The sequence below is a fragment of the Monodelphis domestica genome, chromosome 3 (assembly GCF_027887165.1).
Source record: "Monodelphis domestica isolate mMonDom1 chromosome 3, mMonDom1.pri, whole genome shotgun sequence".
In the NCBI taxonomy this organism is placed as follows: Eukaryota; Metazoa; Chordata; class Mammalia; order Didelphimorphia; family Didelphidae; genus Monodelphis; species Monodelphis domestica.
Genome location: NC_077229.1, coordinates 165076549 through 165089267, shown reverse-complemented (window position 1 = coordinate 165089267; position 12719 = coordinate 165076549).

Sequence of the window (12719 nt, the reverse complement as noted above, 5' to 3'; positions counted from 1 at the left end):
CTTACTAAATGTTTATTGAGTTTATTGAATGTTGAATGAATAAATACACAAATAGAGAATGTCTATGGGACCAGATCAGAGGTATCCCTGTTTCTCAGGTGAAAGTTGGTTTGGACAAAAAAGTTCTTATAATGAATAAAACTGGGTTATATCTACAGTATAATAAACTGAGATTCACACAGGAAAAAAAAAAGAAAACTTGGGGTGGCTTCCCCCCCTTTCCATTGTTTTCTCTCCTTATATTTTATAAATGTTTATTTATGCCAGATGAACTCATCTTTCATAGTTGTCCCAAAGACAACTTCAAGGGAATCATTACAAAAAAGGCTATCCTCCTCCATTAAAGGAACTGATGGCATCTGAAAGCAGACTGAAGCATGCTATTATTTAGTTTTTTCTCCATTAATTTTTCACTAATGTAAATATGTCTTATTTCCCAATGTGATGAAAATAAAAATATACATCACAAGATAACAAATGTACAACTTATATCATCATATTTCCTTCTATCTTAGGGAGAGGGTAGGGAAGAAGGGAGAAAGAATATTAATCACAAAATATCAGAAAACAATGATTAAAAATTATATTAACATGTAATCTAGAAAAAAGAAAAAATAATAATTGCCTCAAAGACTGGGCAAAGACCTGAAAAGAACTTTGGAACTAAACATCCCAAATCATTAGGCCATTATCACCAAGTCTTATCAAAACTTTGATTCATCCCTATTACCTAGCAGAGTATCCTGCATAAAGTAGGTGCTAAAGAAATAATGACTAAATTAGATTTGATTCAACCCAATGAAATAGAATGGTATTAATTTCAAACATTGTACGTGGTGTACCTAATCTTGGATGGTGGAAAGCTAATTCTGTACTATGGGTAGAAACAACATTGGAGTTGACTTGGAATTTACCTTGCTTCAAGACTAAGGAGGAATCTTCTCATTAGGGAAACAGATTTTTTTGAGAAATTTGTCCAAATCTAGCAGCTAAGTGACACAGTGAATAGAGCACTCAGTCTGGAATCAGGAAGACTTGTCTTCCTAAATTCAAATCTGGCCTGAGACACTTACTAGCTGGGTGACCTTAGGCAAATCGTGTAACCCTCTTTGCCTCAGTTTCCTCATCTATAAAACAAGCTGGAGAAAGAAAAAACCCAACCACTCCAGTGTCTCTGCCAAGAAAACTTCAAATGGGATCACAGAGTCAGAAATGACTGAACAAAAATAAAATATTAGCCTTTTGATTCTTGGGGTAAATAGATAGTCTGGAGGGCTGGAGAGAATGGATAATCCAATTAAGGTCAGTAGGACCAATGCCTTCATTACTGTCTTTTCTACAGAGCTCAAGTGTGCACACACACACACACACATACACACACACACACACACACACACACACACACACACAAATAGTGTGTAAACTAACAATGACCTAGAAAATTCAGTGCTCAAATAAAACTAAATCCAAAAAAGTGGAGTCTTCTTCACTAGCCTAGTCTGGATAACCACATGTAAGATCTATTTAGAGAGAGATGGAATAGATCAGAATATCTTATCTTTCATTTTACAAATGAAAGAACTAAGTATGAGAAAGGTGATTTGTAGAAAGCAATACAAAGATTCAAACTTAAAAGACCTCTGACTTATTCTACCCAAGCTAGTGGACCAGTTCAGGTTCCAGCATTAATAAGGGAGGACTTGGGTCATGGACTTTAAGGCAGGAAGTTGCTTAGCCTCAGGCATGGCGAAAACACCCTCCACAGAAAATGCTGTTCTCAGCCCTCAGCAAGCTCAAAGCAGGGTAAGGAATTGCAGAGGTAGGGCACAGACTTCATCACTGACCTACTTCCTCCTTCTCAGCCAAAAGCACAGCAGCTGAAAACTCATCTGGAGCTGTGAGAAGCATCAATGCAAGCTCAGGGACATTTTGAATTGAGAAATACTTATTAGAATAGATTCCCAAAGTTATCTTTCATATCAATGTATCTTTGGTTTTATTTTGGGGTTTTGGTTATGTATAACTTTGCTCTTACAACAATTACCAATATGGAAATGTGTTTTGCATGACCATAAAAATGGGAGAATAAAAGAAAAGAGCCCAAAGTAGATTCATAGCCTCCACTGCTTTACAATTATTATCTTATTTGATTTTCACGACAACCCTGGAAGGTAGGTGCTATTATTATCTCCATTTTACTATAGAGGAAACTGAGGCATATAAAGATTAAGTAAGTAAACTGCCCATTGTCATGCTGTGAATAAATTCTGAGGCTGGATTTGAAGTCAGGTGTTCCTGACTTCACAGTTATGTGGCACAGAGGATAGACTGCTAGGTCTGGAGTCAGGATGTCTCTTCATCCTGAGTTCAAATTTGGATTCAGACACTAACTATGTGGCCCTAAGCAAGTCACTTAACTCTGTTTGCCTTAGTTTCCTCCATCTATAAAATGAGCCAGAGAAGGAAATGACAAACCATTCCGGTTCCTTTGCCAAGAAAATCTCAAATTGGGTCACAAAGAGCTAGACAGGACTGAAATGACTAAACAACAACTTCTTTTTTTAATTGAAAATTTTTTATTTAATTAATTTAGAATATTTTTCCATGGTTACATTATTCATATTCTTTCTCTCCCCCTCTTCCTCTTCCCCCAGAAGTTGCACAATTCCACTGAGTTTTACATTGAACAACAGCTTCTTGACTCCAGGTTCAGTGCTCAAACCATTCTGTGACCAAGCTCCTATTATATACTGTATATATTATATTACAGTATTAGAGAGTCCTTGTCCCCCCCCCGCCCCCCATCTTTGCAGAGATACCTTCTTATAATTCTTCTTGGGGACAAAATTTGCTCATTATCATTTTATAGCATTCATTTTCAATTATTTTGTTCTTCTTCTTTGCATTTACATTACATATAACCGTGTATATTTTTCCTCCTTCTGCACACTTCACTTTATATCAATTCAAAAGTCTTCCCATGCTTCCCTATATTCATCATACATAGTCATTCTTTGTTTTTTTTAAACCCTGGCCTCCCATCTTAGAATCAATATTAAGCATTAGTTAGTTTTAACTAATTAATTCAAGTAACTAAACATTAGTTAGAGATTAGAATCAATTTCAAGGCAGAAGAGTGATAAGGGCTAGTTAATTGGGATTAAGTGACTTTTTTAGGGTCACACAGCTAGAATGTGTCTTCAGTCAGATTTGAATCCAGGATCTCCTGTCTCTAGGCCTGATTCTGTATCTACTGAGCTCCCTAGCTGCCTCATAGTCATTGTTTCTTACAGCACCCAATATATTGCATTTTCTTTGTTGGCCACAATTTGTTTAGTCATTCTCCTTTCTAATTCTGTGCTACTACCAAAAAAAACATGTTTCTATAATTATTTGGTGTATATGGTACCCTTCATTCTACCTTCTTGGTGTATATTCCTATCAGTGAGATCTCTGGGTCAAAGGGGATAGGCATTTTGTCACTTTTTAAAAAGCAGAATTCCAAAATGTTTTTCTTAACGGTTGGATTAATCCACAGTCTGGCCAAGAATGCATCAACTTTTGTTCTGTTTTGACAAGTGCTTAAAACAGCTTCTTCCAGCTAGTCTGTCTCCATGGAGCTTGGGAAATGGTGGACTTTGCATTTTCTGTCCATAGAGAATGACCCATCCTATTATCATCAAAGAGAGAAGAGTCCCATAGTAACTCATTAGTCTACAGAACTCTCACATCCATCTTTCTGAAGACAGGCAGAGTTAGAGGTTGATAACCAACCTCTATTGGAGCTATTCTAACAGTAATGATGTTTGTTACTGAGAGAAAGCACATGGGGAGATTTGCAGGCTTCTAGCTGCATCTCCAGCATTTACTGTGCTCTGGTTAACCAGCCTTAAGTATGCACTTGGGATCTGGAAGGATCTGTTCAATAACCTTTTCTGGGAAAAGCTAATGATGGGGAACTGCAGACATTTCATATATTCTGTTGGATATTATCACCAGCTGGGCATCTCTAATTCACCAGAAGGTAAATAACTCAAGGGTGGCCCATCGTTATTAGAAACAACAATACTGATGATTACCTACAATTTATAGAATCCCTTCCTGCCACTTGGTCCAGGAAAAAAAAACAAAAAAAAAACCAACCTCTAATGTCCAAGAACTTTTAGTTTTTGTGATGTGAGTATTTCCCCACTGACTCAGATTATAACCTCTTTATAATTTGGGACATAGTCTCTGTGCTACCCTAAAGTCAACCTGTGATGAGCCAATCTGAACCTAGCAGATGTCACCTGTAAGTTGTAAGAGAAGCATTTGCAAAAGAGAGGAAGATGCAAAAGAAGAAAATCTGATCCAGTGAAGCAAGAAGCAGCCTATGTGGGGGAGGGGTAGGAAGGAAGAGACCCAGGATTCCAGGTTGAGAACAGAGGCTGAGTAGAACTGAAAACTGCCACTTCAATTCTTACTCCTTCAGCTGAGAGCCTGACAAGAGGATCTTGGAGCCTGGAGATCTCTCTCTGGGCACCAAATGATTTCTGGTGATCACTGGAAGTCTTTTGTTCATCTCAAACATTGTATATTGAACTTTGAAAGGAGCCATCTACTGAGAAAATCCTCTTCAAGGATGTTCTCTATCTCTCTCTCCCCAATTTGTCCTGAACTCCAGCAATTTAATCAGATTAGCTCAGGTAGGGACAACCAACAGCTGATCAGAAGAGGGGTCAAGGCTGAGGGTCTGGACCCCCAAGATTTGGGGGGTATCAGTCTGTCAGTCTCTAGGGACTTCTGCTACCCACTTTCCTTACCCAACTTTCAATTTTCCTTCCCTGTGTGGTTCTCTATCAAAGTGTTATTAATTAGATCAAGTCTGCCTACTTTCTGACACCAAAGAAGGGGACTGAAGATTTGGGGAGAACCATACCTCTCCCCAAATAAGAGGACTAGCTCAAAACCGGGGCCAAGGAGTAAACACAGATCTTAAAGGGAAAAGTGGTAGTTGGGATAGTGGGAAGGTCCATAGGCAGGAAAATCTATCCTACCTCTCAACAAAACCTAAAATCAAGAAGGGAAGCAGTGGGTCATTTCTCTAAAGCCCACTCATTCAGTCCTTAACCTTCATCTCCCAACCCCATTCTCTGAGGAGACATATTCTGTCCCGCAGGGAGACAAACTCAGGTTGTCTTCACGGAGGGGAAGAGAGGGGAATATTAACCTCTTCTCCCTTCTTATTCTCTCAACCCTTTCTCTCCTCCCCAATTCACCAGTGTGGGTAGGTGTGACCTCTCTTATTGTTACAATGTATATTCCTTCATTTAACTGAACCCCAAACCCCTGCTTTTGTGAGGTCCTAATGAAATTGCATGTTAAAGTTATTTGCAAACCTTAAAACCCTGCATCCATCGCAGCTGTTATTTGGAAGGAGAGAAGGAAGGACACAAGCGTTTATCATTTGTCAGGCATTGTGTTATGTACTTTACAAATATTATCTCATTACAACCCTTGGAGGTAGGTATTGTTATTATTCTCACTTTAGAGTTAAGGAAACTGAGGCAGATAGAAGTTAAATGACTTGTCCAAGGTCACATAACTAGTGTCTAAAAATGGATTTGAACTTGGGTCTTCTTGAAGCCTGTTCCAGCTTTCTATCTACTGACCTACCTAGCTGCCTCCTCTTACTCTTCCCAATAGCTGGCATGTACAACATTAAAATTTTCAAAGCACTTTGCATATTCTTCATTTAAAAGCAACTGGTGTACTTCTTCAGGAAAGGGAGCCTTCCCTGATCCTCCTAACTACATAATATGTATTGATACTTTATATCCATTCTTCATATGCTTATATCTTGTTTTCTTCCACATTAGAACTAGGATTTCTTGTGAGTATAGATTGTTTCATGTGCTTTTTGCATCCTTAATGCTCATTTATAGTGCTGGGTAAACAGTCAACATTTAATAATTACTCAAAGATTGATTGATTCAATACAATGGACATTTTAAAGTACCTACTGTGTGCCCAATACTATCCTTGGTTCTCAGCATGCAAAGATAAAAACTCAATCGTCCCTTCCCTCAAGTGCCCTCCGGACTTTCAGTTCATGTTCTGGTGCCCTAGCTTCCACATCTGGTCAGGTGCACCTTCTAGTTCCTAACCTTGGGCCCTGGGCTTCTCATGGAGGACTTTTTCTCATCTCTAGCCTGAACTACCATGCTGCTTCCCTGCCACCTTTATGCTCTGCTTCCATACGTATGCCCTTCTCTCTCTCACGCCCCTTTTCTTTTAACAAATTCTAATTGCTTTACAGGGGATATGTAGATGATTATAAAATGAACTCTACCCTCACACAAATGAGAGAAGATATTTAACCTTTTGGCTGAGTGCTTGGCACATAGTAGGTGCTTAATAAATATTTGTTCCTCCCCAGCCCTCTCCTTTTTCCTTGAAGAAACTTGCAATCAAATTGGGCAAATAACAATCACAATGAGATAACTGGAAGGTAGAAATGAAAGAAACAAAGTTGAGAAGAAAACTATAGAAGTTAACAGTAGGATGAGATCAATTCATTCTGCAATCATTTATCAATGTAGGGTACTATGAAAGAGATTGTGCTGGTTAATATAATCAGGTTGATCAGGAAAGGGGAGGGAAGGAATTAAGCATTTTTACAGAGCCCACATGATAAGCATCATGTAAGCACTTTTTACAAATATTATCTCTTTTGATTCTCACAACAACTTTGTAAGGAACCCAAGACAAACCAAAGTTAAGTGACTTGTCCTGGGAAACAGATAGTAAGTATATGAGGCTAGATGTGAACTCCAGACTTTGTGGCTCTAGAGCTGGCCACCTGGCTACAGCATTACTTAGAAGCCTCAAGGAAAGTTTCCTGGAAGAGACAACATAGACCTTAAAGGATTAGTAGAATTTCAGAGCAGCTAATCTGGCAGTTTCTTGGGGTCTGGGTCCTCTCCCCCACAAAATTTTTAAAAAGCCATAAAAACTGATTTTATATTTGTTTTGTCCAAAGGACCCACTAGATCCCAAATCAATCTACTTGGAGACCAAACTCATTTCAATTTCCCCCAAATGACTATATTCCTTGCTGACTCACAACAGTTCTGATTAGTATTGAGGGAGATGGAGGACCATATAATTTTGGACTTTGTGTCAACATTTTATTCTTAGAAGCCTATGTAATGCCTGCATCAGGAGTAGAGAACAAAATGTAATATTGAAAGAGATTGTTGAGGGAAGAAGAAGAATAGATTTGTAACAGGGAATTTAGGAGTTGAAGGGACAGAGGGAATATGGATGCTGGTGAGGTAAAAAGGAATGAGATATCCCTTTCTGAGAGGCTATCTTTGAAAATTAGGGTTCCCAGAAATGGGCCACCTATAATAGCCTGAGGGGGTGTCTTCTCTATTGATTGATGTTGAAGATATCCCAGAGCATGTAAGCACAGACCCCCCTGAGGGACAAGTCTTCCCCCAGATCAAGGTCACCCAGCAGGGATCTAATTATATGGTTGAATGGCTGTCCTGAGGTTCAGCTCCCTCTATGTCCCCCTGAAATGATAGTCCTCTTATCTGACTGTGGGTTATTTAACTAAAGATGAATTTAATAACAAGTTTGGATGGAGGTATCAGGGAAGAGGGAATTGGGATTTCCCCAGATTGGATTTGAGTCTATCTCAGCTTTTGAGCTGAGGCCAGGCCTTGCAGGCTGGTGGAGGGCTTCTTTTATTCCTGTCTATGCTAATCTGTGATAGTTTTCTTAAATTCAAAGTCTTTAGCAGAATACAGCAAGAGGAAGAAAAGGTTCTGATCTTCAGAGCTGGCTAGACCTGTCTCTCTGGACTGATGCCCCTAAAGACCAGACTTACAGTTCAAACCTCTCTCCTTAAATCCTTTTTTTTTTTTTCCAATGACATGATCACAGGAATCCAGGTAGAGCACACATTTGGGAAAATCAGGAATAGAAATACTTCAATCCAGAGAGAGGGAGAGAGTTCCTTCCAGTCTGAAGGTCAGGAAAGAGTGAGTCCTGAAACCAACTGTCACTCTCCAAGTTCCCTTCCCCCCACCAACTGTCATTCTTGTCAATATCTTCTCTCTAACATTCCAACTGCTGTTTGTTCCACCTGAGTGGCAGAAAGTCCAAAACTTGTTTCAGTTTTCCTTTCCACAAAACTAGACACAATGAGGAAGAAAAGCAGCAAGAATTTATGAGGAGGCCAGAAGGGCAGCTTCACAACGACTAAGGAGACTTATACATTTCCCTGTAGGATGAGGAAAGCTCTTTCAGCAACCTGGAAGTTACCCTGCTGCTGTATTCTCTAAGCTTGAGTCCAGGTTTCCCTGGAATATATATATATATATATATATATATTAGTAGGAAACTGTGTCACAGACTTTTGGAAAAAAAATTTTTGAAGCAATCATTCTTATTATACCACCTGAGTAATTGCTACATTATTAAAGCTAATTAAGTCTGGCTGATATCGAAACCAACTGATAATCATAGTAGGGATGAAGTACATTTATGGGAGATTATGACCTATCCTATCCCCAAACTCTTCAGAATTATTGTTAAAACCCTGAGTGGATGGATGTAATAGCTGCCCTCTGGTGATCAAGTCTATCTATTTGGGAAAGGTTGGGAGAATGCTACATTTTAAAATTCAGTCCTTCAATCCAACAGGACCTTTCTGGTGTTCCACAATGTTTCAAAGATGACTAACAATAGCTCCTCAATCACACCCATAAATTCTTTCAATGCCTGAGGATTTATTTCACTTAGGACAAGTGACTTGCTCTCATCAAAAGAAACTGGGAATTGAGACCGAAAATAAGCCACTAAGCCTCAAAATAATTTCCTCTCCTCCTACCTCCCTGCTTATTCGGATTGTTCACTCATATTTAGCATTTTTATTCTGTGTTTTGTAGCTTAAAGATAATTCTTATTAAAAGAGAAAACAAAAGAAAAATAAGAAATGAACAACTTTTTCTTTTCTATTAGACTACTCCCTGCAGCCTGAGAGATCTCATTCCTTTTCTTTTTTTAAATTATATTTTCTTTTTTAATCAGTGAAAATTCACCTTCTCTGCTTCCCATCTAACCTCCCCCTACCCAATTGAGAATGTAAAAAAAACAAAATCCCTGTAATCAAGCAAAACAAATTTCCACATTGGCCATGACCAAAAAAATCTCACTGTGCTTTATCAGGAGTGGATTAGCATGTTTCATCATTTGTCCTTTGAAATCATGGCTGATGATTATACTAATCAGAGCACCTATTTTTTCTAAAGTTAGTCTTAACTGTACTGTTATTGTATAAATTATTACCCTTTTCTCTTCACTTCAATCTGCATTGCTTCAGAGAAGTCTTCCCAGGTCTCTTTGAAACCATTCCTTTAATCATTTCTTATAGTACAAAAGTAATCTGCCATATGTTTATATTTTTTTTACCTTTTATGTAACTTGTGTAGCCATTCCACTATTGATGGCTATCATCCCTAAGATTCTCATCCTTTGTTACCTCAAAAAGAACTAAAAATATTTGTATATATCCTTGGGGTGTGTTTTGCTCAGGACCAATCCCTTCCCTAATTTATCTTCTAATTCCCCCTCTTCACCCTTTCCCTCTTGTTCCTTGTTCAGTGAAATGTTATTTTTATGTCTATGTATATAATCTTCCCTCCTTTGACCAGTTCAGATGACAGCAAAGTTCAAGAGGCAGCCATTGCTCTGCCACCCCTCCTCCTTATTTGTGTAGATGTACACTACTTGTACACCCTAACTGTGAGAGATAATTTCCCCTAATCTTTTCCCTACCCTTTCCTCATTATATTTCTCGTTCCTTCTCTTCCCGTCCTTTTCTTAAGATCAAGACATAACAGAATCATGTCTAAGCTTTCTATCTAATTAGAATCCCTCTTTGTCTTTGTCCCCTGATGATGATAGAGTTCAATGGCAATGGTCTCCCAGTATTAGAATTTAGCTGTTTTAAACCCTTTATCAATGTTTTTCTTTCACATTTGCCTTTTTATGATTCTCGTTGCTCTTGTTTTTGACTTTGGTATTTCTATATAGCTCTGGTCTTTTCATCAGGAATGCTTTCAAGTTCTCTATTTAATTAAAGATTTATTTTTCCCCTATAGGATGGTATAAAGTTCATCTGGTAAATTATTCTTGACTATATATATATATGTTTTTTATCTTCTGGAATACTGCATTCTAATCTCTGCTTCTCTAAAGTGGTGGCCAATAAATCATGTGTGATCTTGACTCCTCACTACAGTACTTTAATTCTTTTTTTTTCTGAATGTTTGCAGGATCTCTCTTTCATATAAAATCTCTGGATTTTGACTGTCATGGTTCTGGGAATTTTCATTTTGGCATATCTTCCAGGAGATCAGTAGATCTCATCTATTTTTACTTGGCCGTCTGAGTCTAAGACAGTTGTGTGCTTTTCTTTTAAGATTTCTTGAAATATGATATTTTTTATTGTTGTTTAGTTGTTTTCAATCATATCTGAGCCTTTGTGACCTGTTTGGGGTTTTTCTTGGAAATATACTGGAGTGGTTTGCCATTTCTTTCTACAGCTCATTTTACAGATGAAAAAACGGGGTTAAGTTATTGTGGGGGAGCCGGAGAAAACCTGGACCAGGAAGGATACTCCTTCAAGAATGACTGGCTCCAGTGATTAGTTTAGAAATAGAGAGATTTATTAAGTTGAATGCAATTGAATTATTGAGTTGAATGACCAGGAGGCAGGTACAGGTGGAGACACTGCCTCCTAGAGGAAATGGGGTTTGGGATTCTTATACCATTTTGACAACAGGGGTTATGTGACAAGAGATAAGTTGATGGGATGATGCTACTATGTGACCAGGGAAGGGGTGATGTTTTGTGCCCCAAAGACAAAAGCAGTGACTTGAGTAGTATAGTATCTTAGATACAACCCAAAGTTTAGCAGAAGCAACCTGGAGAAACATATCTATGCTCATTAAAAAGTCAAAGGAAGAGGCCAGAAGGGAGTGCCTCTCTCAGAAACTTCTTTCTTATTATATGGTGCTCAGTCACATTACAATTCAGCCAGCACTATAAGGAAAAAGGAATTCCTTATATACTCTTTAACCTGGGATACCTCTGGGGTTTTTTTGGGGGGGAGCAAACACTGGAAACCCTGGATCCCATGCCAAAGTGACTTGCCAAGGATTAGTATGTCTGAGGTTGGATTCAAAGTCAGGTCTTGCTGACTCTAAGCCTAGTCCTCTATCCATTGCACCACCTAGCTGCCCACACATGATATCTAAGCTCTTGCTGCAAAGGTTAAAATTAATGGTTGGATGATGATTATATGAAATTATGTGATTACTAGTATTTATTATATTTTGAGTCAGAAATTTACTTACAACTATTTACAAATAGAGAGGAAACAATAGAGAAGTTATCTATCCTATCAATCTAAATGTTTTGCTCTGGGTCTTCTTAATCTAGGCAGAGATTAATTAGCTCTCAACCAGGAAGGCTGTTAGTGAGTAATCATGTGACCTCCTTCAAGATGGAAGCTAGTCTTTCCAGAAGTTAGGAAAAGTGTCAGCCTTTTACTCACCCAACAAAGTAATCCAAGAGTCAGAGTCCAAGTAGAAGCCAAGCTCCCAAGCCCACAATCCAAATCATAGTCTCCAGAGAAGCTCCCTCAAAGACTATCTAAGACTATCTCCAGAAGACAATCTTGTCAGCCTATCTTCTCAAAGACAATCTGCTCTGAATGAGTTTGGGGCTTGCTTTTAATGGTGACTTCTTGCCCTTCTCCTTGTAAAGATGGAGAAGAGATGATAGAAAGAGGGAATAGGGGTGAGGGAGAGTGAAAGGATTTTTCTATTTGTTCTTCTCCTTCCTTACTTATAGGGGGAGATAAGCCAGGTCCTGCCCCCATGAAAAGGGAATATGTCTCCACAGGGATATTTTCTGGGAGATGGAGGACAGTAGACCAGAGTGGGGTTGCCTCAGTGAATTGGCAGGATGTCTTCCTCAGAGCAGCCCAGGACTTCTGAGGCCAAATCTATCCTTGAGAGGTAAGATGATCTCTTATGCCTCTGCTTCCTCCAGGGACATTATCTGTCAGCACCTTTCAGGATCTTAAGAGTGGTCAGTTGCCAAGGAAAGATGTCACTTCCTTTGGTCATACAATCTTGAATCACTGGGATCTGGAAAGTCAACCTTTTCTTGGGGAGATATATGACCTTCCAAAAATCTTCAATATCCTTAACTATGCTGTTTAGAGACAGGCCCAAACCCAAATCCTAAATGTCAAATAACTTATTGAGGTTCAAGCAGGAAGGGAATAGCAGGGATGTCAGGCAGGAAGTGGGTAAAATGAGAAGCCCTATAGATTTTTCCCCTCTTGCAAGTTGGCCTCCCCAGAGTCTGGAGGTCACAAGCCTCTCCCTTTTGCCAACCACTTTCTTGTCCCTACTCTCAACTAGCTAGATCTTGAAAATATGAGTCCAGGGAAATATAAGGGAGAGAGAGAAAGGCAGAGAAATCTTAGGAGAAGGATCTGTGGGTAGCTCTGTTCAAAAGTCCAAATTCACAATCCTACTTGAAGATTTTAGACTGCTGTAAATGACAGTCTCAGTGGAGGTATGCACGGTTTCAGAAGGGATAGTAGATCTCCAAAGAAATAAGCTTCTTCTTAGCTTCAGGGAATCCACCTC